The following is a 13,085-nucleotide window of genomic DNA, read 5'->3' as shown; positions in this document are numbered from 1 at the left end:
TATCCAGAAATAACTATGATGTAAAATCAAATACAGCAACACAACATATTATTTTAAAAAAGGAAAGAAAACAAAGTTATATTTTAGTTCAGATTCAAGGAGTTCTTTGTCTCTACCTAATAAGCTTGACCTTTTCAGTTTTTAACACATCCATGCCAGCTTATAAGACCTGGAAGTCTGCAAAACAAACTAATCTAAGACATGGAAATCAAAGGAAATTAAAGGCTTTGTAACCCAAGTGTGATTTTTATCTTCCTGCAACATATCTGTTACTAGTATAGACAACAATATTCATTCTCAGTTCTATTATAGATGTCTTAATTTTTACTAGAAGAGAACAAATTTTAGTATAGTCTCTAGGAAGAATCTTTTGTCTTGTTCCCTCACCATCATCAGTGAGAAAAACTCAACTAAATTTAGTTTTACTCACTGTGTTGTATGCATTGTTTGTGTATTGTGTATTTAATGCTATCTTAGGTCCTTTTAGGAGAGAAGCATATATTATGGTGCCTTCCACTAAGGGATTCACATTCTTATAAGGGAGATAAAAGTTATATACAGAAGAAACAGTTAAAATAAACTGAATAAAATACATTCACTATTTTGAATCTTTTATGATCCAAAGAGAATTCTTCTTTTTCTCCTTTCATGCCTCTTAATGAATAAGCAAAATCAATATAGTCCTACATATTTCAAATTCAAGGTCTTCACTGACTTGGTTCCCAGAATCATGTTTCAGGGGTCCAAGTACAGCTCCTTTGAGTGAATCAAACACTGGCCTCTTACATAGGAATGCTCAGTGCTACACTAAGGAGAAAGCTGTTTTAGAAAAAAGATTCTTAATCCAGGGCCCTCAGATGTTCAAGGGGAAGTATGAATTTGGGTGAGGTAAAAAAGAAATCTTTATTTCAAATGAATTGATTTTCTATAAAATTCTATAGTTTTATTTTATACATTAAAAAATAGTCATTCTGAGAAGGGTGGCTTTACTGGATTGCCAAGAGATATCATAAAGAATTACATTTTTCACAAGCTAGCATCCTTGTAATACTTGATGCTTTCAAAAATACTGCAAGAACATAAATTTAGAGTTGGAAGGAAAATAAGGTTTTCTAGAGTTTCCAGAGTTAAGCAAATGCCATTATATGAATAAGGGAAACAAAGTCCCCCAAAAGACTTGCCCAAATTTATCTAGGCTATATGTAGCAAAGCCAGAATTTGAAGCCAGATTCTCAAATTCCCAAACAACACATCACTAAAAACTACTCTTATGATCATGAGCAAACTCGTTATCTGCATTTTATGAGACATTTTTGAAAAAGAGCAAATAGACATCTTATCATACAAAGAATGCTAAATGAATAAATGTGTGACATTAAAAATAATTTTATGCTCTTGTTACAAAATATAATACAATCTCTCTAATCATCCAAAAAGTCATCAAAATCATGAAAAGCATTTATTTTAGATGACCCTTTATGCATATACAAACAAGAACTTCCTTTATATATTAAACAAAAAAAAATGTTGTCTTGGGTTACATTGCTTCTTCAGTTTTTATTTTTAAATCCAAACTGTGCATTCTTCACATAATTCAAAATAAAGAATAGGAAAGTGAGTAGAGGTTCAAGAGCATGTTAAAATAAGTAAGGATTTAGTGTATTCTGATAGAAAATACATTCAGAAATATCAAAATATCAGCACCTGCAGTTTGTGGTAATGTGGCATTCATGTGAGAAAGATTAGACATTTCCTGGTCTTCAATGGATCTTAATTCCACCAAAATTCCTAGTTTTGTGAAGGCCGGACTTGACTTGCTGAAAGCAAGACATCCTGAATGAATTTAATCTCTAATAGAAGAATTTTACTTGTGACTCTCAATTTCATTTTGTAAACAGAATTATTCAAAATGAAAGTATGCACAATATCAGAAAATGGAATGTAAGATAAGCCATTGGTATTTGCTAAGTTCATGTAACAATGGGCATGTCATAGCATCCCAGACTAAAGTGGGGGCGGGAGGGGGGGAGAGAGTCAGAGACAGAGACAGAGACAGAGACACAGAGCCTTAAAATGGTATAATGGGTAGAAGACTGGCTTTGGTTTAAGGAAGACAGTTCATGCCCTTTCTCTGACAACCTTCTGACCATAGGTAAGTATGGATATAGTAGGTATAGTAGGAAGAATTCTGAATTTGAATCAGAGAACTTGCATTTGAATCCTGGTTCTGTCTCTTATTACCTGTATTACTTGGGAGAAGTCCCTTATCTCCTCCGTGCCTCAGTTTCTTATTTGTGAAACAATAAAATTGGATTAGATGACCTTTAAATTCCCTTTTAACTTCTATCTATGATCCTATGATCCTAAGCTACTTAGCTTTTCAGTATCATGAACAGCTAAGACTGTGGTCCAAATGTTTTCTCCATTAGTGGAGGGAATTTTCATAAAAAGAAAACTTCATACTGATAAATAATCATTTAAACCAAAAGAAAACAAAGATCAAAACTTTATCTAAGACAAGGACATGAATCTTTCTGTGTGTGTATGTTTGTGTGTATATGTGTGTTTGTGTGTGTGTGTGTGTGTGCATTTTGAGTTCTAAGCTGTTTTTTCCCCTGCCCTCCCAACCTTTCACTAGAGATAGGCAACATTTGACATATATATATATATATATATATATATATGTATATATGAAAATACAATACATAGTTCCACAAATCAGTTCTTTATCTGAAGATAGATAAAATCTTACTTTATAAGTTATGTGTAGTTGATTTGAATAGTCATATTATTCAGATTAACTTATTCAAAGTTATTCTCCAAATAATATTGCTATTACTAAATACATTAGAATATTATATGGAAAGAATATTGTCCAATTCTAATTTTTAAGAAATTTTTTCTTCTGTAAGTTTTTGGCTCTCTTTTTCCAATTGGTTGACTCTCTTTTCATAATTTTCTTTTTTCTTTTTCTTTAGTTTTTTTTTTAATTTTTTTTTGCATGGCAAATGGGGTTCAGTGGCTTGTCCAAGGCCATACAGCTAGTAAATTATTAAGTGTCTGAGGCTGGATTTGAATTCAAGTACCCCTCATTCCAGGGCTAGTGCTCTATGCACTGCGCCACCTAGCTGCCCCTTTTCATAATTTTCTTGATTTTTTTTATTACACTTTATTTCTTCCCTAATTTTCCTCAACTTCTCTTATTTGATTTTAAAATAATTTGCATTATTTCATGCAAATCTTTCCATGTTGCTCTAAAATCAATCTGCTCATCATTTCTTAACAGCACAGTAGTGTACTTCACAATCATTTACTCAGTCCTTCCTCAGCTGTTGGACATCCCCTTAAATTTCCAGCTCTTTGCTACCACAAAACTGCTATAAATATTTTAGAACATATAGTTTTTTCCTTTTACCCTGATCACCTTGGGAAATAGATCTGATAATGGATCAAAGGGTATATTCACAGTTTTAAAACTCTTTGAGCATAATTCTTGCTCTCCAAAATAGATGGATCACTTTACAATTTTAACAACAGTGCACTTTAAATCCCAATTTTTCCACATCCCTTTCACATTTGGCATTTTTCCCATCTCAAAGTTGTTTTAATTTGCATTTTTATAATCAATAGAAGAGCATTTTTCATGTGAAAATATATATATATATGTATATGGTTTTGATTTCTTCCAAAAATTGCCTATTTATATCTTTTGCCCATTTATAGATTGAGGATGGTTCATATTCTTATAAATTTCATTACATTTTCTCTATATTTTATATATGAGGGTTTTTTCCAAAAAACTGTCTATAAATTTTTTTGTCCAAAATTTCTGCTTTTCTGTTTCTCAATATCTATTTTACTTTCTAGTTCTAAAACTTCAGGGCAATTTTACTTAATGTTTTCTTGAAATATAGTATCTAGACTCTTTTCTTTTTAATCATAACTCTCAAGTAATTCAATAATTCTTACATCATTTCTCCTTGATCAGCTTTCCAAAATAAGTTCTTTTTCTAATGATATATTTCATGTTCTCTTCTATTTTTCTAATGATGAATCTCTTCTATTTTTCATTCTTTTGATTTTTGTCTTATTATTTCTTTATGTCTTAAAAAGTCATTAGTTTCTTCTTGTCCAATTCTAATTTTGAAGGAGTTCTTTCTTTCTGTATGCTTTTGGATCTCTTTTTTTTCCAATTGGTTCCAATTATTGCTTCCAGTAATTTTCCTTGATTTTCTTCCATTACTCTTTATTTCTTCCCTATTTTTCCTCAACCTCTCTTATTTGATTTTAAAAGTCCTTTTAAAGCTTTTTTGATAACTCTTTTTGGGTTTTTTACCATTTTGCATTTTTCTTTGAAGTTTTTCAAATAACTATTTTGACTTCATTGTTTTTTTCTGAGTTTAAACCGCATCTTCTCCATCAGATAGTAAATATCTATGTTTCTTACTCACTTTTTTAAACTACCTATTTCTTGCCTAACTTTACAGTGGGGTCAGTTCTGGTCCAGGAGTGCAAGCGATAATGTCTCAAGCTTCAGGTTTTCATACTGATGTTTTCTGAACTCTACCTGGTATCCTTTGATCTCTAGATTCTTCCAATGTTCTATGATCTAAAACCAGGTATGGTCATGACTCTTTCATCTATGAATGATTTCAAATACACCTCTCTGCCCTGGAGCTTCAGTTTGACCCTCCAGCACCACTGCCACCCAAACACTCTTGCCCCTTCTACTACACTCACCAATATTCCTCTTCACCTTCAGCCGCAGCCTGGGGCTGTGTCTGGCCAAATGTGACTAGGTCCTATGTCCACTGTCAGCTGCCGGCCATCATCTTCCTCTGAACAACCCAAGCCCTCACAGTCCATGAAGGGTGGGGGGGGATGATGGGAATATAACTAAGACTGTTGCAGACACAATGGACCCCAGGACTTGCTGTTTGTTGACTCAGCAGAGCTGCACACTTCACCAGATCACCACATTGAGAGGTCAGATCTTTCCTATCCCAAGTTGTCTTAGGTTGGACAATTATTTTATACTGACTTATAATTATTTTTGCAGCCCTAGAATTCACTTTGAGACGTTTTTTAAATTATTGACAGGATTTGGGCAAGTTAGGTAATTTTCTGACTTATTCTTCCATCTTCCCACAATTACAGAAATCCACTTTTTGGCATGAATCATTCTTAATTGTAGATGTTATATTTTTTATTTGATTTAGTCAATAGCTATAAGAGTTTTTTTTAATGGAAAGTGGGAATGATCTGAATTGGTTCCACCAACTTTTTTTTTCTTTGAAACTTTTTTTATTGACTTCAGTTGCTTGAATTACTTCCAGGAAGTCTTTCTATCTCATCATTTTACCTTTTCACAATTGCCAAAAACAAGAGTGAGAAGATTCTTTTTGATATGGGACCCATAATTTTACCTAAAGTGCAAAATTTGATCATTTAAATTTATTTCTAAAATAAAGAACTGAGGACAAAAAGGTAATGTGAAAAAGAAATCTCCAATAAGATCTTCCAAAATTTCACTTTGCCCTGAGTCCTCAAAACTATGCCAGCACATTTCAAGACGGAAAGGATTTAAATACTGGTCCATTGCTTGACTGCATGACTAGTCTAAAGACTGATCTGATTTTTCTAGGGGTTTTTCTACTCCCAGAAACTTTTGGAGAAGCCAGAAGGAGGTAGAAAGGGAACAGGTTATAGACTTTATTTTTTTTTTACATTTTTGCAAGGCAAATGGGTTTAAGTGGCTTGCCCAAGGCCACACAGCTAGGTAATTATTAAGTGTCTGAGACCGGATTTGAACCCAGGTACTCCTGACTCCAAGGCTGGTGCTTTATCCACTATGTCACATAGCCGCCCCAAGTTATAGATTTTATTAGAAAAACAAAGGATTTTATATTTATATTTAAATTTGGAGTAATAGGATGCCACTTGAATTTATTAAATGGATAGTGGAAGAGTTATGAGCTATAGGAAAAATCCCTTTGCCAGATGAATGGAGGATGGACCAGACTGGAGAAAGACATGAGGCTATTGCAATAGTCTAAGTATAAAGTAATCAGGACCTGCAAAAGAGTGGTGTCAGAATTAGAGGAAAGAAGGAAGTATGTACAAGATATTATAAAGGAAGAATCAACAGGACCAAGTAAAAGATTAGCCAGACGTGAGGAGAGGAAAGAATAAGTATGATACCTAGTATATGAGCCCAGGGTGGGGATAGGGGGCTGAGAGAATGGTGATGCCCTCCACAGTAATAAAAAAAGTTAAGAAGAGTAAAATTTAAGAGAAAGTTAAGTTTTGGACATGTTGCTCTCAAGACAATAGCAGAATATCTATATTGATGTTGTTCAAAAGAGTTGGAGATGTGAGACTGGAGTTCAGGGGAAAATTTGGGGTTCAATAAAATAGACTGGAGAATCATTTTCATATAGATGACAATTGGGTCCAAGTGAGCTGAAGCTACCAAGAGAAATAGTTTAGAAGAAAAGAAGACTCAGGATTAAGCCTTAGAGGACACCAATGGGTTAACAGGCTGGATGAAGATCTAGCAAAGAAGCCTGAGAAGGACAAAGCAAAGAGATAGGAAGAGAACCAGGAATATCACAAAATCTTAGAGTGATAAGAGAATTATGTGAGCATCAATATGAAAGTCTTGCAAGCAGGTAAAGAGGGATAAGGACTGAAAAAAGGTCAGAGTATGAAATAAAAGAACTTGACTCATCTCTCCAGAGACCAGGCTCTCCTCCAGTAACGAACCTTATCTGTATGCCTGGGTCCAGAGCTGAGAGAGGCCCTTAGAAGAAAGCTAGAAGGAAGTACTCCTACATCAGTTATTATTGTTGCTATCCAAACACCCATAAGCATACCACAATCTGTAGTCTTCCATTGCTGACTTACTAATTGAACTATTTCTCTATTGGGGAAGAAATGAGTCATTGCTACCTGATAACATTCCAGAAAAAGAAGGCTTTTCTTACAATTCTCATGACTCAGGCCTTTGAGATTTCCAGCTTGTTGGCTAGTTGCCTTTAGGGAATTTCACAGAATATTTCTTTGAGAACATACATTCATTTTTATTTGCACCATGGAACCTCTTTAACTTCCATTAAATTGAAATTTGCAAGTACATGTACAAAGCTTACATTGATTACAGGTAAGATTGAGTCAGCATAAATTATTTCTTTTTATAATACAAGTCCACAATAAAGTCTACAATGCACATTTATCAAACGAATGATCCTTATTAATTAGCATTTTGGGGTGTTATGCAGTATTTCTATTTGTACAATTTGTAAAGAAGTTAAAATATAATGAACAAAGTAAGTAGTGTGACTTCTGGGACACATTTATCAAATGCTTGGGCAACTACATAAAACAGTAATTCTAGGAGCATCTGTAGGCCTCTGAATCTGTTTTGGATGGTGGTCAACTTCTGCCAGTAAGAGAACAAAATGTTTTAAGTGAAATCACCCTCCTTTCTATGTCTTAGGCTGAAAGAAATAAATGGAATAGATGATCTCTAAAATATTCAGATGAAATTAATTATTCAGTTATACTTGAATTTGGCAAATAAGGGACATAAGAATAAGCAATAAACAAGAAGTGCAAAGATTTTTCTTTCAAGATGGATTTGAATTTTTATTCCATGGTTTGTATATTGTAATATTAATGAAGCTTGACTTCACATTTATATGCATGTTATATATAAGGATGTAGAGAAAGAAATGAAAATGTAAAGGGGGAAGGCTTTGCATAGAACATATAGGAGAATAATAACCAGAGTACCATAGGAGGGGCGGCTAGGTGATGCAGTGGATAGAGCACTGGCCCTGGAGTCAGGAGGACCTGAATTCAAATCCAGCCTCAGACACTTAATAATTACCTAGCTGTGATGCATTGGGCAAGTCACTTAACTCCATTGCCCTTCAAAAACCTAAATAAAGAAATAAATGAATGAATTAATTAATTAATCAAAGAGTACCATAGGATGAGGAGGCATGGATGTGACTGCATCACAGAAGGAAACATCCTCATTAAGGAGCCATTTGAGTGCCTGAGTATCCACATCATTCTAGAACATCTCTTTCTGGGGAAATTTATGTTGGGTCTTTGCTTTTCAAAAGCCATTTTAAGAGTCGTTGAAAGGATCTGAGAAGATACATACTCTACTATTTCAAGAATTCCCTTATTTTCATTGATGCCGATTCTCTTATTGATGCAATTCTATTCAACAAATGTTTTAAGAGGGTATTGTTGCAACCCCTTTGCAATCACATGACTCACTTTGGTCAAAATAAATTGATCACCTCTTGGTCATTGTTGGGTAATTAGCCTCTCTGACCCTAAGTAAATCCTTAGTCGATAGATTGCTGCTGGGCTGGCACTTCCAGTCTTTAGATTGGATATGACCTTTTTCAGAGATTGTACTCTCCTGGTACAGTCTTTAAAAACCCATAATCAAGTCCATTCCATGATGAGACAGCAGAGTGATAAAACTTTAGTGGAAGCAGTAATTGAACTTTTTTTCACAAAATGTTTTATTAGATGAATTGATAGAGCATTTATTAAGAGATTATTATGTTTCAGGAACTGTGTTAATTTCTAGAGATATAAAACAAGAAAACAAGATAGTCTCTGCCCTTATGAGATTATATTCTAGTTGAGAATATTATCTCATTGGATTTTACCTAATAAATATTATCTTACTGGATCTTACCAGCAAACATAGGAGGTAATGCATTAAAAAGGTGTTAGAAATGACAGGGAAATGTCATAGAGAAGAGATTCTTTTTTTTTTAACAAGGCAGTGGAGGTAAGTGACTTGCCCAAGGTCACACAGCTAGGTAATTATTGTGTCTGAGACAGGATTTGAACTCAGATCCTCCTGACTCCAGGGCTGGTGCTCTATCCTCTGCACCATAGAGAAGAGATTCTTGAAGGATGTTGTGTCCTAGCAGCCTTCTTCCACGAAAGGTAACATACCTATGATGATGGAGTGTCAGAACTTGTAAAAGGAGAGCCAGGGATAGAGTCCAAGTTTCATTTGGGGGTTAGACTAAAATCCTAATAGCAATTTTAACTAGTTCTATTTAATTTAGAGATCTTTCATAGGTGGTAGAACTGGAAGGCACTTTAGAGGTCATCTAGTTCAAATTCTTCGTTTTTATATCTAAGGAAACTATGGCCCAAGAGAATTTAAATGAATTACCCAGGGTCAATTAAGCCCAAGTGTATTCTAGAAGAAACATTACTAGAATTGAGAGTAATCCACCAACACTGAGCAAATGACAACACCAGCCATGTAAGTAGACAAGAATACAAATGTTATTATTTTTCTTGCTTTGTAAAGAGAAAGTGTAGGGGAATGAGAAAGGCAAGAATAAAGCCTACATATGACTTGATAAATTCTTACAAATGTTAAAAAAAGATTATTTTTCATATCTATTCAATCATGGTCTTATAAAAAGATTATCTTAAAGAAGAAAAAAGACATCACTGGTTTTGCTCTATCTGTATTCATAACTAGTTAGACTAACACCACACACATTGGACATGATTATTCTATTGCATTCATTGTGTATTAAAAACAGGACCTACATTTTGGGGTAATTCAGTTTTGAAGGGAAAAAATTATCCTGTTTTTGGCATCACCAGTTTTCCATCAGAAATTAGAAAGGCGGGGCGGCTAGGTGGCGCAGTGGATAGAGTACCAGCCTTGGAGTCAGGAGTACCTGGGTTCAAATCTGACCTCAGACACTTAATAATTACCTAGCTGTGTGGCCTTGGGCAAGCCACTTAACCCCATTGCCTTGCAAAAACCTAAAAAAAAAAATTAAAAAAAAAAGAAAAAAGAAATTAGAAAGGCAGTTAAGAATTTAAGTAAACCAAGTATGAGAAGATAAGGGTCTGAATTAGAGTAGTGACTTTGGAAATGTAAAAACTATTCAAGATGGATTCTTCAAAATAACAATAAAACTTAGGTGTATATAAGTTTCAAAAAAATTTTAAAGTATTTATTAACCAAATCAGATGCCATTTATTGACACAGATGAACATTAATTTATCTAATGTAGGAATTTTAAAAGAAAAAAGGAAAACATGCATTTAAGTTCCGACTAAGTGCCAGTCATTTTCTAAGCACTTGGAGCCAATAGGTGTTTCAGTAGATAGAGCACCAACCAGGCTTGGAATCAGAAGACTCATCCTTGTGACTGTAAATCTGGCCTCAGGCATTTAGTAGCTATGTGACCCTTAACTCTGCCTCAGTTTTTCTCATTTCTCAGATGATTTGAAGAAGGAAATGGCAAACCACTCTAGTACCTTTTGCCAAGAAAATCCCAAATGAGGTCACAAAGAATTAGACACGACTAAAAAACGATGGTCTTATGAATATTATCTCATTGAATTTTACCAACAAACATAAGAAATAGGTACTATTATTATTATTATTTCTATTTTCCAGTTGAGAAAACTGAAACAGATAGAGGCTAAATAGCTTATATGAGGTCTGAATTCAGGTCTTCCTGACTCCTCCTACCTTAGCATTCTTAGACACCTACCTGCCTGAAATAATAGATCTTTGTCATTTCTCCAAAAAATCTTTAAATAACAAATGAGGACATTCCTTTAAATTCACTATTGCAATATGAATAGATAAGAGAAGCCAATATCACATCAGGAAATTTTGTTAGCAACATTTAAAAGAAGTTGGTATGAAAACTGGATGACCAGAAATAATTTTAACAGAAACAATTATTGGGTTCACCATGATTGTCAGTTCTAATTTCTTCTTTGATTAAGACTTGAATTAGAGTCACAGAATTACCATCATCAAATTTTATGATAGGATGGGAACTTAAGAGAATTTTGAAGTTAAGTAAACTAAGGTTAAGTTACTTTGTTACACTTTAAGTTACCAACTAAGGTTGGTCAAAGTTACATAGTGAGTATGGCCAAGTTGGAATTTTAGAAAGCAAGGTTTCTGACTCCTTATTCTAATGCTAAAATCTACCTCTACCATGATTAGTATAATAATCCTGTGTATTTAAAGCTAGACATGAGACTTAAAAGTTATCTAGCCCAACATCCTCATTTTCCATATAAGAAAACTGAGACCCAACATGGTTAAGTGACTTGCTCCAGGTCCTCTTACCAGGTGGGTGTCCTTTCCTTTGCAACACACAATAAATAATTCACCATTCTGACACACTTTCAATTTTACCAAATATTCTCTTCCCAACATTTTGAGGTAGAAAGAGTATTATTAGTTCCATTTTTCAGATGTAGAAACTGGGGCAGCTAGGTGATGCAGGGGATAGAGCACCTGCCCTGGAGTCAGGAGTACCTGGGTTCAAATCCAGTCTCAGACACTTAATAATTACCTAGCTGTGTGGCCTTGGGCAAGCCACTTAACCCCATTTGCCTTGCAAAACCTTAAAAAAAAAACAGTGAGATGTAGAAACTAAGTTCACCTGCCCATTGTCATTTTGCTAAAAATTACAGGACCAGGGCTCAATTCCAGATCTCCTGACTCTGAATCCATTGTTCTTTTCAGGTCTAAATTACCTCTTGTTACCTGCTCCTCATGTGTTATCATAGAAAAGTAGGACTGGAAGGAACCCTCAACAATTCATTTGTACATCAAGTCAAATTACCTCACCTAGAGGAAAGCCTAGCCTACTTTTCATGACCCTAAAAAGAATCCATAAACGAACTAGTGTTCAACAAAGACCCTTCTGTCCGAGAGACTTCTTGTTATCGGTCTCTTCCGGAGAGGAAATCTTACCTACTCCTAAACAAAGGATAGGATTGGCCTCATTATAAAATTAGGGACACCTCAGGTTAATTCTCCAGTTCTTTAAACAACCAATTCCAAATTAGAGATGATGACAAAGCAGAAAAGCAGCACTCTGTACAAATCTACACACACACACACACACACACACACACACACACACACAGAGTTTCTTCACACAAAAGAACACTCGCATATTCTTTGCTAGGCATTTGCAACCCATGATTATATAATACAACCTGTAACTGGTATTTGGAACAATAGTCATACCGTTCTTAAATTAACATTTTTGTGGGGTTTTTTAAATATATCGGGAAACATGTTTTTACTATAATTCATCCTTTATTAGCTGTGTGATTCTGGGCAGGTCTCTTAATCTCAGTCTACCTCAGTTTCCTCATCTGTAGAATGAGGATAATAATATCCCCCTTTCAGGGTTTTTGTGAAGATAAAGAGAGACATTTATAAAATGCTTAACACAATACTGGCATACTGTAGACATTTAATAAATACCTGTTTCCCTCCTTTCTAACACAGCAATTAAACAATTGGCAAGCATTTACTAAATGTGTACCAATCATTGTTCTAGGCAACATAGATATAAAGACTACAATGACATATGAGGAGTTGTAGCTATTTATTAAATTCAGACTTCTAGGCTTCTAAATATAGCAACTAATATTGACTTTGCTAATGTTTGTTCTAAATATACATATTTCTTTGTAGAATTGTCTGTCTTCTAAACATTCAGCAAAACAGAAGGGAAGCCTAGTTATAGTTCACACCTGCAATTCCTTGTAACTGGAGAGGCTGACATTGGTGTGTCACTGGAGCTTGGGGTTCTGAGTTGCCATAGGGCTAAAGCTGATTTGGAGTCTGATCTGAGTCCAGAACCAATATAATGGAGGCGATGGGCACCAAGATGCCTAAGGAGGGACATCTGGTCCAGGTCAGAAATGGACATGGAAAGGGTCCAAGGTTCTGTGATGATTGACTAGTCTGAGGCTGCCATGTTTCCAAATCTGATGAGTTAGAGAGACAGCCTCAAAAACAAACAAAACCAAAAGGAAGGCAACAGTCATCAAAAGTATGTTACTCATACATGAAACCCTTATCTATATTTTCCACAATCCAGCTCCCACCATGATATTCTTTAAAAATCTATACTACTGGGCGGCTAGGTGGCACAGTGGATAGAGCACTGGCCCTGGTGTCAGGAGTACCTGAGTTCAAATCCAGCCTCAGACACTTAATAATTGCCTAGCTGTGTGGCCTTGGGCAA

Source organism: Macrotis lagotis, chromosome 7 (assembly GCF_037893015.1).
Source record: "Macrotis lagotis isolate mMagLag1 chromosome 7, bilby.v1.9.chrom.fasta, whole genome shotgun sequence".
Taxonomy (NCBI): domain Eukaryota; kingdom Metazoa; phylum Chordata; class Mammalia; order Peramelemorphia; family Peramelidae; genus Macrotis; species Macrotis lagotis.
Note: the sequence above shows the minus strand (reverse complement) of the source record.